The sequence below is a fragment of the Tachysurus fulvidraco genome, chromosome 26 (genome assembly GCF_022655615.1).
Source record: "Tachysurus fulvidraco isolate hzauxx_2018 chromosome 26, HZAU_PFXX_2.0, whole genome shotgun sequence".
Taxonomy (NCBI): domain Eukaryota; kingdom Metazoa; phylum Chordata; class Actinopteri; order Siluriformes; family Bagridae; genus Tachysurus; species Tachysurus fulvidraco.
Window position 1 is genome coordinate 13,253,478 of NC_062543.1, and position 14,483 is coordinate 13,267,960.

The 14,483-nt window shown below is 34.3% G+C and overlaps 1 long non-coding RNA gene across 2 annotated transcripts; it reads right to left on the reverse strand.

The window, feature by feature from the left end:
• Nucleotides 1-2,427: 2,427 nt before the first annotated feature.
• On the reverse strand, nucleotides 2,428-3,994 carry LOC125140318. 2 transcript variants are annotated; one of them, XR_007139619.1, is made up of 5 exons: nucleotides 3,724-3,994; nucleotides 3,312-3,521; nucleotides 2,992-3,170; nucleotides 2,837-2,870; nucleotides 2,428-2,589 (listed from the first exon to the last, which is right to left on the reverse strand). It is a non-coding gene; the product is annotated as an uncharacterized LOC125140318 (long non-coding RNA). The 2 variants fall into 2 exon arrangements; XR_007139618.1 differs by having other exon boundaries at nucleotides 3,712-3,992.
• Nucleotides 3,995-14,483: the final 10,489 nt, after the last annotated feature.

The window sequence follows — 14,483 nt, forward strand, 5'->3', positions numbered from 1 at the left end:
TGTCCAGTCCCCTAGGGGAAGTTCATTCATGGTATATATTATCATCACAGAATTATGTACTTTCATTAGTTTTGTCTAATTTCAAGAGGAAAAAGTTGCTGAAACAAAAGCTGCTTCAAGAACATTTATTGTTTGTCACAGAATAACAGGCAATAACTAATGTGTTATATCATGCTGCATCATATATGGCATTACTACAGCATCATGAACCCTACTGTTTCATTTATATATTTTTACTTTTACAGAACAATACATGGAAATGCATTAAATAATAATATACTGCTTATTATAATTATTACATATTTCATTTATTCAGTGTATTTATCATAAAGAACATTACATTGTCCACTGTTCATGCTTGTGGGAAGAATAGAGAGAGCCACAAATAAAAGCAGGCATCTACTACATGCTAATACTCAGCAGTTTTAAGGACATTAATCATAATGGAGACGAGTCAATTTTACATAAATAAATCTTACAAGTTCTAAACATGATTTATTTAAGCTATATATATGGGTAGTGGGTTGGTCAGTGCTTCTTAAGAAGAAACCGAGATCTTCAAGGTCTGGAAGATGGTCCAGGTTGGACATGGCCTTCTCTGTATTCATCATTCATCATGTTTTCTTTTTTCTATACTTCTTTTGATGAAGATAAATAAAAACAAATGTCGCATCTAAAGCACATGATTAATCTTCTGTCTTTTTAAATCTATTGCTTTTTTTTTAAAATTTGTGCAATAACATAAAATTCATCTCACTTTTTAATATTTACTGTATCCTTATTTATTATAATTATTTACAAAAAAAGAAAAAAAAATCACTTACTGTCAGTGTTTTTCCGCCAACTGGACCTATTTATTCCTGAATAAATGAACATTCATACAGTAGTCATTAATTCAAAATTCATACATAATGTTATGTACATATGCTTATCAGCAGCTGTCCGGAAATAAAAGATTCAGATGTTTCTCACTGGCGTATTGCCCAGATTCATCTAACTTAGCTTAAATTAATTACAAATTTGTCAAACTCACCAAAATTGCCATGAACTTTGTTTTTTTTTCAGGATTTTCATCACCCTGCAAACACACGCAACAAAGCAGTTAACAGTAAACCTATGGTAGAACAAACAAAACCCACCCACTGTGAGTGATTTTAGCCTCACCTTGGGATGCAGGAAGTTTACAACTTTGGACATTGCTTCATTGTTCTTATGACACATCAGTAATCCCTGATCTTCATGGAACAGACAGTCGACTGTGATCGTATTCTGTCTATTTACTAATCTGCTGCTGTCTGGTACCTTAAGTTCTGGATTGAAAGTGTGATGAAGAACCACCAGAACTGCACGTTTGTCACCTTTTGATGGAGACATTGGAGTTTAATGAAATAAGTAAGAAAATATTTCTCAGATGGTAAAATTTAACTTTTACACAACTATAAAAGTTTAATAAAAAACAAAGATTCAGAATGAAGGTAAGTGAGCTCATGTCAAATGTTATTTTTCATCCTGTAAATCAATGCTTGTAAATTTTTGTGAAAATTATTTATTTACTGGAATAATGAGTGTTTACCTGCTTGGGTATTGAGCATCTTCAATGCTTCTACAATGACAGTTCCAGCTTGTGAAACAACTGGGCAGAAAATCAAAATGAAATCAGACTTTTCCAAATGCGTCACCATCTGTAGGCCTGGTATTAGTTCCTGAAGTTTCTTCTCTATGTCCACATGATGTCCTAATGTCTTTCCAGACATTAGAGTGAAGTATGTTAGACGAGGACGCTTCAAAATCTGGTTGCCAAAAGGCTGATGATCTAAAGAGAAAACAAATCATCAGTCACTGTAGTATAATATAAAATTCTAATTCTATTTAAATTCTAAAGATTTCCCAATTTAATTTTGTTGTAAAATGTAAAATTCACCATGATTTTAGAGAAATAAAAATCCTCACCTCAATCCAGTTTATAACTTTGGACAGTGCTTCATTGTTCTTATGACACATCAGTAATCCCTGATCATTATGGAACAGACAGTCGGCTGTGATTGTATTCTGTCTGTTAACAGATCTGCTGCTGTCTGATACAATAAGTTCTGGATTAAACATGTGATGAAGCACCACCAGAACTGCAGGTTTGTCACCTTTTGATGGAGACATTGGAGTTTAGGGAAATAAGAAAGCAAATATTTCTCTTGTAAAATTAAACTTTGGGCAAATAATAAAGTTTAATAAAAACAAAGATTGAGAAAGAAGGTAAGTGAGCTTATGTCAAATATTATTTTTCATCCTGTAAATTAATGCTCGTAAATGTTTGTGAAAATTATTTATTTATTGGAATAATGAGTGTTTTACCTGCTTGGGTATTGAGCATCTTTACTGCTGCTTCAGTGTCAGTTCCAGCTTGTGAAACAACAGGGCAGAAAACTAGAACTAAATCAGACTCTTCCAATTTCATCACCTTATGCAGACCTGGTATTTGTTCCTAAAGTTTCCTCTCTATGTCCACATGATGTCCTAATGTGTTTCCAGACATTAGAGTGAAGTATGCTAGACGAGGACGCTTCAACATCTGGTTACCAGAAGGCTGATGATCTAAAGACAAAATAAAATGTAGATTGCAAAGAAACATCAAATCACCAGTCCCTGTAGCGTAAAATAAATGATTCCTGGGATTTTAACTGTACTTCCTGAATTTAAAATTGAGCAATAAAAGTAGCTACTGGGATTTCATGAGTCTAAGAAAGATTCAAATTAAAAAAAGACTAAAATAATTAATTAATTAAACTATGTGGTAATGTTACATTATTCACAATAAACTGTATGTGACAATGTGACTTACATGGACTTTTACTCGGTGTCCCTCCCTGAATGTCCTGTAAAATACATTGTTAGAACATTTTGTTTTTGCAATTAAACGGTAAAGATTTCCCTTTTTAATTTTGTTGTCAAAAATAAAATTAACCATGATTTAAAAAAAAATAAAAAATTCCTCACCTCAATAAATTCTATAACTTTGGACAATGCTTTGTCATTTTCAGGACACGTCAGTAATCCCTGATCTTCATGGATCACATAGTCGACTGTGATCGTATTCTGTCTATTTACAGATCTGCTGCTGTCTGGTACAATATGTTCTGGATGATGAAGCACCACCAGAACTACAGGTTTGTTACCTATTGATGGAGACGTGAGAATAAAAATTAAATTGAACTGAATGTTTAATTATTTATTTAAACTCACAACTTATTAGTCACCAACACAAAACTTTTCAGATATTTTCTTGAGGCTATAATAAATAATAATGAGAGGTTTACCTGGTAGGGTATCAAGTGTCTTTTCTGCTGCTTTAATAGCCACAACAGGGCAGAAAGCCATAATGAAATCACAATCCTCTGGATTCTGCACATTCTGCAGAGCTGGAATTATTTCCTGGAATTTATGTTCTATACCCAGAAGATGTCTTAATGTGCATCCAAGTGCAACAGTAAAATACTTCATAGTCTGGTTATCTGTGTGGTCCTGAGCTAAATATGTTAAACAACAGAAATTTGTAAGAATAAATAAAAATAAGAAATAAATAACTCACAGGTGTACAATGTTAACACATTTACACAGTTACACAGACTGAAAGAAACATACTGATCATTAGCATCAGCTTTAAAAAAAAACACACTATTTTACAGTTACTTTACGAAATAAAAAGCAAGAGCTTACATTGCATATTACCCATTTTCGGCTTCACAGCTTCACATGCGGTTTATCCGAATAAGGAAATACTTTTTATATGCTATAGGATACTTTCACTTTTGCTCCAGAGCTTTATAAATCCTATCATTCCACTAATCATCAAAACAGCAACTATCAAAGTTTTTAATTATCCCTAAATATAAAGGATGCACTGGAAACTTGGAGCAGCACTTTGGCTGTTTCTGTCTTAGAAATAAAAATGATAGAATTATTAAAGAACTTAAAAATCAAACGTGAAAAAGTGCAGGTCATGCAAGCAATGGCGCATTAGGGCTTTTATTTTGAAGGCAAATTTTTTTTTTTTTTAAGATATCTACAGTGATGTGCTGGAGATACTGAGTTAGCCTTGTGCTTTGTTTTTAAAGTACAAACCACTGTGTTTAAGGATAACAGTTTAAATTTACTCTGTAACTAAACCCAGAGAAATATAAAAACTTCAGTGAAAGACACAACAGCAGAAAAGGTGTTCATTCAGATAAAATGCATACAGGATTGAAATTGGACAAAGTGACTAAAATAAACACTGAACACAAACTGGAATTTTTCCATTTATAAATTTCTATATTTTGACATTCACGTATCCAGACTTCAAGTGGAACAATTCATGCAGTTTAGTATGTAAAATAAATAAATAAATAAATAAATAAATAAATAAACACTTCAAATCAGTAAATGTTTGTCTGTTTAACCATTAATCAAAACATACTGGTAATTGGAATTTGCACTGGTCTGGGTTAGAACAATGGCATGATGACAGTAACAAGAGAGTTGCGAAAAATCATGGTGAACAAAAAACTGAAACAATCATCTTGAATGCTAACGTTGACATCCCTCATGTTTAGAATAGAATAGAATAGAATAGAATTCAATAGAATAGAATAGAACAGGGCAGAGAAGCCTTTATTATCACCACATATACATTACAGCACAGTGGAATTATTTTCTTCACATACCCCAACCAAGGAGGTTGGGGTCAGAGTGCAGGGGCAGCTATGATACAGCGCCCCTGGAGCAGGGAGGGTTGAGGGCCTTGCTCAAGAGCCCAGCAGTGGCAGCTTGGCTGTGCTGGGCCTTTAACCCCGATCCTCCGATCAACAACTCAGAGCCTTAACCAGTTGAGCCACTACTGCCCCAGTTGAGCCACCACTGCCCCCGTTGAGCCACTACTGCCCCAGTCAGTTGAGCCACCACTGCCCCAGTTGAGCCACCACTTCCCCAATGCATTAGAAAAGCCATGTAGCTGGACTGCAGCTTTACAGGATCAGAGTTTCTCCACCACCATTAGAGTTGGGCTTTTCACTCTCAAATAATCAAATAATATTGCATAATAGCCCAGATAAGGAGATAAACATTTGTGCAAGGCTGTATTAGCTTTTCTGAACGAATATTTATTGTACTGGTTTTTTATGTTTCAGTTTTCTCATGCTGTCAATTTCCATCTAAAAGCAACAACTCCATTATGCCATAAAATTGTGAGGGAAGTATGTCTCATACACAACAACGATCTAATGAATAACCTTCAGTCTTTTCCTTAGACATACAGGTATGTAATCATTAGGCTAGCTGCAGGCCTGTTAAAAAAATTTGCTTTAGGCTTTGTCTTGTTACTTTTTTGTTGCTGAAATCTCTGAGTGCGTAGTGTTTCGTACGGACTATGATACCCAGTCTCTAACATACATATGGTCTTAAACCTCTAACATTGACTAACGTATTAAAAATTAATAAGTAAACAAATACTTGTTGCTTTTGTTGTTTTTTTCTGTATCATTTATCTGCTGCCATCTACTGGATGTAGTGTCCAAATAGTCAATGAAGGTATTAGACATGCAGTATTTTGTACAGCAAGTGACCTCATTCTTGCCTAATTCACATCTTATTCAGTATGTATTTTTACTTGTATGGTTTTAAATTATTATTATTATTATTATTATTATTATTATTATTATTATTATTATTATTATTATTATTATTTTATTATTATTATTATAAAGTAGTTAGTTAGTTTGTTTGTTTATACTGACTGCAATTTCACCTGAAGAGAATTTAGGACAACAATAATAGAACAAGGGTCTAAGATCTGGCAGAGAAATACATTTACAAGGTTATACATCTAAAATTATAAGTCACTGTTCTAATAGACTTTCGGTTATTTGTTAGCAATGAATGTGCTTGATCTTTTCCCTTTGGTAAAATCACACCCTTTGTTTTTTTTTTTTTTAACTGAATCAAACATGAACTTTTCCAGAAAGAAAAGACAGAATCAAGCGTACTGATAAACATACATAGGAGATTTGTTCCAAAATGTTAAATAAACATTTCTTCATGAAAATGTTAATAAAACATTATTTTTGTAGTAATAATATCAGCACATCCATAATTGTTATATTTCCTACATCTTATTTTCTTCTGATGACATGTTAAGAATCAGTAGATCAATCCTTCTTCATTTAAGACAGTCTAAAGATACTATCCAGCTAAAGGGTTAACTTTTACTTTGTTGATGAATATTAGTCCATGTAATTAGAATATTAGAAATACTAATATTAGGAGGTATTTCTGAATTCAGGATATTCACTAAATTCATGTCTTTTGCATGATTTTTTGTCAAAACCGGATTATAATATACAACCTGTATCATCTTGAAGAATATATCGACTCGCATTAAAGACGCAAAGACGGCAACCAAAAGCAGTAAAATTTCACTATTCTTATTACCAGAGTTGTCATATAATGTATAATATAGAACTCTTCTTGTTATTCTCACTGAGGGCTAAACCCCCTAAAGATGAAATCCTAGAACCGCCCTTGGTGTCAACCCAAAAAAACACGAAGTGCTTAATTTAATTAACATTAATTTTGTCATTTGTAAAACATCACAATAATTTTGAGTTGTTTTCAAGGACAGAGCTGGAATCTCCCTACAGTTTGGGATATGGCCTTGGTGATACACTTCATATACATTATGTTTCCAAAAGTATTGCGTCACCTGACCTTTCCTGCTATATGTGGTTGTTTTCTGATCTCATCCCTACTGAACACCTTTGGGACGAATGTGAACGCTGACTCCACCCTACCTCACCTACATCAGTGCCTGCCTTTCGTAACACTCTTGTGGCCGATGAACACAAATATCCATCAGCACACTCCAAAATTATATATACATACACACACACATTATATATATATATATATATATATATATATATATATATATATATATATATATATATATATATATATATATATATATATATTTTTTTTTTTTGACATCCAGTTACCCTAAACAGTTTGACACTAAACAGGTAGTAGTAACTTTTTAATTAAGTACATGTCAGAGCCCATACTTCTTTACTTTAACTTGAGTAAAAGATTGTAGTCACTACTTCTACTTTTAATGGAGTCTTTTAAAAAAATGAGTATCTGTAGCCTACTTCTACTTGAGTAAAGGATGTGTGTACTTTTGCCTATCAGGTGGGTTATAAAATCAAAAAGATGGTTATTTGATTTGTTTAATGATTTGAGGAGATATGAATTCTGGTTTCAAAATGAATTTCATAAGTTTTATTTGTTCAAATAGTTTTAAAAAACATGTGGTTGAACTATGACTATACATTTAATGTGAATTTAAATAATTTTTATTTAAATTAATTTAATTAGAATTAAAGTATTGCACGTCATACATCATTGTAATTTTGGCACCTATACTTTTAAAAAAGTATTTTAAGGTTAGATGAGTGTTGTTTGTTTGCATAATGATATTTTCTGTGCCACCCCAGAGTAAGTGCTGGCCCCTGCCTGCAAGTCCAAAATGTTTTCTTTCATGATTTTGTTTTCGGCGACAACGGAAGTGAGTTGAATGGTAAGTGCTTGTACGGAGTCCTTTAAAAAGTTATTTTCTTTAGTGAGAGTGTCTATCTGTTCTTGGCTGAATTCTTAGCTGTACCGCAATTCCTGGAATTCCTTGTGTATGTGCAATCCTGGTATCAAGTCCGGTGAGTTTATTTTCGATTGACAACAAAATGTTGCTTACCTCAGTGCAGCACGGCGGTTTGGGTGATGTGGATGGTGTTGTACTTGGGCTGAAAGGTGAATCGGGCAGTGGCGGAGCCAGGGATATTTCACAGGGGTGGCCAGGCAGGGATGAGGGACAATTTAGTTTTCACAGGCAAACTCCAGACGACCCCGAAAAATCAGTAAAGGATTTCATGATCAAAACAACTCAAATTACAGGCGGAAACAGTACAGAGCATCACCTTTCACCGAGTTCACCGTATAAGATCTAGAAACAATAACAACCGACCACGAGCGATCATCGCAAAATTCGAACACTATAAACACAAAGAACTGGTTCAGAGGCAAGGCAAACAACTCAAAGGCACAAACTATGGACTCAATGATCAATATCCAAAGGTCATTCTCGAACACCGGAAACAACTCTTCCCAATTCGAAAACAGAAAATAAATGAAGGAAAAATGGCAGTCATTACAGTGGACAAATTATACATAGATGGACAACTATATTGCGATAAGGACATTACTCCCTGGCTTTTCTGAACACCTCACTTTCATTCCTGAGTCAATAACTGTCATAATCACTAAAACATGTCATCTATCACTTTTGTAACCCGGAACGTACGTGGATTTGGTTCTCAGACAAAGAAGGTCAAAGTTTTTAATCATTTGAATAAACTACAAGCCGACATATGTCTCCTGCAAGAAACACATCTATCGGAATCAGATTATAACAAAATTAAATCATCAAATTACAGTCATTTATTCTCGGCTCACTACAACACAAAACAAAGAGGAGTATGCATTCTAATAAATAAAAAAATCTCTTTTGTTCATAACACCACTATTACAGACCCTGAAGGACGTTTCATTATTATTAACATCTCCATTAATAGTAGCCTGGTCACAATTGGCAACTTGTATGGCCCAAACACAGATGACCCATCCTTTTTCCAGACCTTTTTCTCTTCAATTTCAATTTTTTCTAATTGTCCAGTTATAATTGCAGGTGATTTCAATAGAGTTCTAGATCCAACAATAGATAGATGTAATAGTTTAGGCAATAAACGGATTTGGAAATCTGCAGAAACCATAAAACAGTTCATGAGGGATTTTGGTCTCGGCGATAGTTGGCATCTACAGCATCCTAACTGTAAAGAATACTCATTTTTCTCACCAGTACACCACTCATATTCCCGCATTGACTTCTTTCTTACCAGTAATTCTATCATATCAAATATTTCTGAATCAAAGATTCATCCAATAGCCATCAGTGATCATGCCCCGGTAACATTAAAATGAAGCACAACTCGTCAACATAAACCCACTACCAGATGGCGATTTAACATATCTCTTCTGAAAGATCATGATTTTGACAGTTATTTCAAAAGAGAGTGGGCATGTTTTCTAGAGATGAATGACTCTCTGGAAACATCTCCATCTCTTCTGTGGGAAACAGGAAAAGCAGTACTAAGAGGAAAAATTATTTCATTTTCAGTTTACAAAAAAAGGAAAGAAAAGGATGAACAAGTAGGATTAGAACAAAAAATTAAACAACTAGAAGACATTAACATAAATAACCCAACAGAAGAAACTCAGGATTCATTAAGAAAATATAAACTCAAATTGAACAATTAATCAATAAACATACACAATTCCTAATTCATAGGCTACGACAAGAAAACTTCCATCATAATAACAAATCTGGTAAATATTTGGCAAATCAAATCATACAAAATAAGGAAAAAGCTACAATACCAGTGATTGTAGACACAGCAGGGAAATCCACCAACTCACCAGAAGAAATAAATCAAATCTTTCAAAACTTTTACAGTAAATTATATTCCTCCAATAAAGACCCAGATCAGCAAGACATTGACTCATTCCTCAACAATATCAACCAACCTCAACTCAGTAAACATCAAATAAATACTCTTGAATCTCCCTTATCAGAATATGAACTTTTTAATGCCCCCAAACTCATGCCAAATTACAAAGCACCAGGCCCCGATGGATTCCCTGCTTCTACAAACACTTTTGGTCCATTTTATCACCACTTTTTATCCGTATGATTACTGAATCAAAACAAAAATCAAAAATCCCAGATACTATGAACAGCGCCACAATTTCAATACTTCTTAAACCAAATAAAGACCCAACATTACCATCAAGTTATCGCCCGATTTCCCTAATTAATGTAGACATTAAAATCATCGCTAAAGCACGAGATCATAGAATAGAAAAAGTCACACCATCTATAATCCATTCAGATCAAACCGGTTTCATCAAAGGTAGACTTTCATCCTACAACACACGCAGACTTTTTAACTTGATGCATTATTCATCAACTCAAAAAAAAAACAAAACCATCATAGTTACTCTCGATGCAGAAAAAGCTTTTGACAATTGGAAAATTGGTCAATTGGAAATTCCTGTTTTCCACATTAGAGAGGTTTGGTTTTGGGGAGTCATTCATTAATTGGATCAAAATTCTGTATACATCACCTTCAGCCACTGTCATCACCAATGGACTAACATCACATATCTTCATGCTGCAACGGGGGACTAGGCAAGGATGCCCACTCTCCCCTTCATTATTTACCATTTTCATTGAACCATTAGCAGCAGCTATCCGTCAAAACAGCTACATTAAAGGAATTCAAACACTAAACATGCACCACAAAATTAGTCTTTACGCTGATGATATATTACTATATTTACAAGACCCCTCATCATCATTACAAGAAGCGATTAAACTCATTGATTCATTCTCAAATATCTCTGAATACTCCATCAACTGGAGTAAATCAGCCATACTTTCATTACATTCTAACAGTTTGGATGTGACATCCCAGACATCACCTATTCCTTTGTGCACTAACTATATCACATACTTGGGCATTAATGTTTCCCCCAGGCTGTCAGAGCTGTTTGGACTCAATTTTACTCCATTACTTAAAACAATAAATGATGACCTTCACCGCTGGATGAATTTACCACTATCCATTATGGGCAGAATATCAGTAATTAAAATGACTATACTCCCTAAATTAAACTATTTATTTACAATGACTCCAGCACTACCCACCCTCACCTGGTTTAAATCACTAGATTCTATCGTCACTAAATTCTACTGGAAAAATAAGACTCCAAGAATTAAATCGACTACACTACAGAAACCAAAAACACAAGGAGGACTGGAAGCACCACATTTCTACCACTACTTTTTGGCCAATCAGCTCCAAAACATATACAAATAGATTCATCTTAACTCATCAGAAAGCACATGGCTAGATGTTGAACAGTCAATTTGTAAAGAGATTAACATTTCAGAATTACCTTTCTACAGTCAGGCAATCAAAAAGCAGTACTGTTTTAAATCACCAACAATAGCCACAGCTCTGACAGCCTGGTGGAAATTTCATCAAATCACAAACACCCCTCTTGCATCATCTAAATACACCCCGATCTGGAATAACCCAGATTTTATAGTAAATAAGAAGCCACTCAACTTACGCACATGGGTAGTTAAGAGCATCACACAACTTCAACACATCCTCCTTAATAACAACTTGGCACCATTTTCCCGCTTGGTCCAGAAATAGGGCATTGTTTTTTGGAATATTTACAAATCAAATCATACATTCAATCAAAAATTGACACTCAGAGAATTAATCTAGACCTTTCGCCTCCAATTTCAGAACTAATTAATATAACCTCCCCCCCAAAAAAATTACTCTTCAAAATATTTAAAATAATATCCAAATCAGACAACACATTAAGCCTACCCAATGCCAAATGGGAATCAGACTGATCTATTGCTCCCAATGCCGCTTTCTGGACACAAATCTGCAAAAATATCTACTTCATGACAAAAAACGCCAACTTACAACTTATACAGTATAAAGTACTTCATAGATTTCACCTAACTGGACAGAAATTATTTAAAATGGGTTTTACTTCAGAAACATGCTCACATTGCACACAAAACACCCCAGATACATATTTACACGCTATTTGGCAATGCACTGCGGTTAAAACATTCTAGGAAAACGTTATCGACTCACTATCCAACCTTATGGGTTGTCACATCCCGCTGTCTCCCTCCCTCTGTATATTAGGTGACATATCCATAATCAATTTAAACAGTACAGACAGTCAATTACTCCTAGTGGCTCTAACTATTGCCAAGAAAACTATCCTCATGAACTGGAAATCGAGGAACGCCATACACATTACAACTTGGAAAAATTTACTAATAGAGTACATCTCCATGGAAAACTTGTCTACCTCCACTCAAAATAATACATCAGAATTACACCCGTCTTGGTTATCTCTCTTTAACTTCAAACAGTCATGAATCCACTGACCTTCTTTGTCTGAAGCCATCCTCAATGATACACCATCAATAATCACATCAATAATCACACATGATTGGGAGGAGGGAGGGTCAGGAAGAGGCAGCAACACAGACTAATAAATATAAATTAAATACTTATTATATTTAAAACTCTCTCTCTCTCTCTCTCTCTCTCTCTCTCTCTCTCTCTCTCTCTTTCTCTCTCTCTCTTTCTCTCTTTCCCTTTTTCACTGCTTCTGGACCCTGGTTGGCTGTGGCATACTAGTCCCTGCCATGTGCAGTTCTGATTAGTCGTGGGTGGGTGTGATGTGGGGCCGGGGGCATTGGACTTTCACCCTCCAGCTTGTACTTCTGTCTGATATTTCTTGTCTCCGGCTGGCCCAGCACTTGTCCCGCTGTTTTAATGCATCACATATTAGATGAGGTGCACACACATTCATTTGGAGCATAATAATATTAAAAAAAAAAATAAAATACATAGGGTAAGTGTGTCGTGTGCACATACATAGGGTAAGTGTGGCGCGGGCGTGGTGGCCTGGGCTTTGCACTGGGCTGGTTCCATGGTACACGCCATGCTTTTTTAATGCATTATACACTAGTTGACAAACATATCATGAGTATAACAATGAAAGCAGCCATATTTATTCCACACAAAAAAAAACAAAAAAAAACAAAACGTATACACACACACATTTACATTACATTTACAGCATTTAGCAGACGCCCTTATCCAGAGCGACTTACATTTTTATCTGATTTTTTTTTATACAACTGAGCAATTGAGGGTTAAGGGCCTTGCTCAGGGGCCCAGCAGAGGGAACCTGGTGGACGTAGGAATCGAACTCACAACCTTCCGATTCTTAGCCCAGCACCTTAACCACTAGGCTACCACATCCCGCACACACAAACAAGGTAAGCGTGGCATGTGCGGGACGGCTGGAGATGGGTCTGGATTTTGGGACCATGGATCCCACAGCACTTCACCTTGATAGCCCGTTGTAATATGATGCCGGCGTTGGTCTATGCTATGCCATGGCCATGAGGGTTATCAGCGGCAGCTTTATAATACCTTATCATTAATAGTTTTATCAATATTACCGTTATTATTATTATTATTATTATTATTATTATTATTATTATTATTATTATTATTGCTATTATTGCTATTATAACTACTACTATTATCATTACTATTAATGGCTGTATCAGCATTATTATTGCTATTACTACTACTAGTTCTATTGGTCCTCTTTCTGATCCTTTAACCTCCCCTTCATTCTGGATGAAATGAGTATATTTGTAAATATATTTATCATTACTACTGCTAATACTATTATTACTATTTCTTATTAATTGGATTTTTCAATATTATTATTATTATTATTATTATTATTATTATTATTATTATTATTATTATTATTATTATTATTATTATTATTGCTATTACTGTTGATATTTTCACCTTCCTCATACCCAATTTTACATTTACATTTTGTCTTGTTATACTATTACTGTCTTCATCGTTATTATTGTCATTATAATTATTATTATTAATATATTTTCCTCTTTGATTTATGTATGTGTGCATATATATGTATGTACACACACACACACACACACACACACACACACACACACACACACACACACACACACACACACACACACACACACACACACATGTTTTGTTTTGTTGGTCTTTGTATTTATATTTTGCATCTAATATAAAAAAGAAAAAAAAAGAAAAAAAAAGATTCTGAAGACTCCACCAACAGTATTTTCAAGTCAACATGTTCAACTTTCATTTTCCCTTTGAATATTTTCTGTGTTGGTTACATTTTTAACTCATTCACCTCCAGGTCTCAGTAAAAGCTGTTAATTTTGTATAGGCTAACACACATTCTTTTTGTTTTTAAACAATTTTTCATTTGTTATAAATTGTTGTCTTACTGTCTTTAATTTCAGGGAATATCATTCTGACTGGCTGTATGGTACTGTTTCCCTTTGAAGTGATTTTATGTCTAAAACGTCTAGCAATGACTTACTGTACTTCATAAAAATTGCCAAGTAAACAAAAATGATTTGTTGCATTCAATGAGCACCCATTTTCTACCCTAAACTTACAACATGGTTTAGCTTTTTCATTTAGGACAAATAAACCACACAAGATTACCATGTGTATGTTTTTTTTTTTTTTTTTTTTTTTTTTTTTTATTATTATTTTTTTTACAGGAGCATACATATCAATCTTTATCATGTAAGAGAAAAAATACAGAAGTAGAAGGAGAAGTGGGCTATACATGTGCCGTGTTAACATTTACTGTGTCTGAAGTTGCATGTCATCTGGCAGTCTTTTAAAACTACAAGT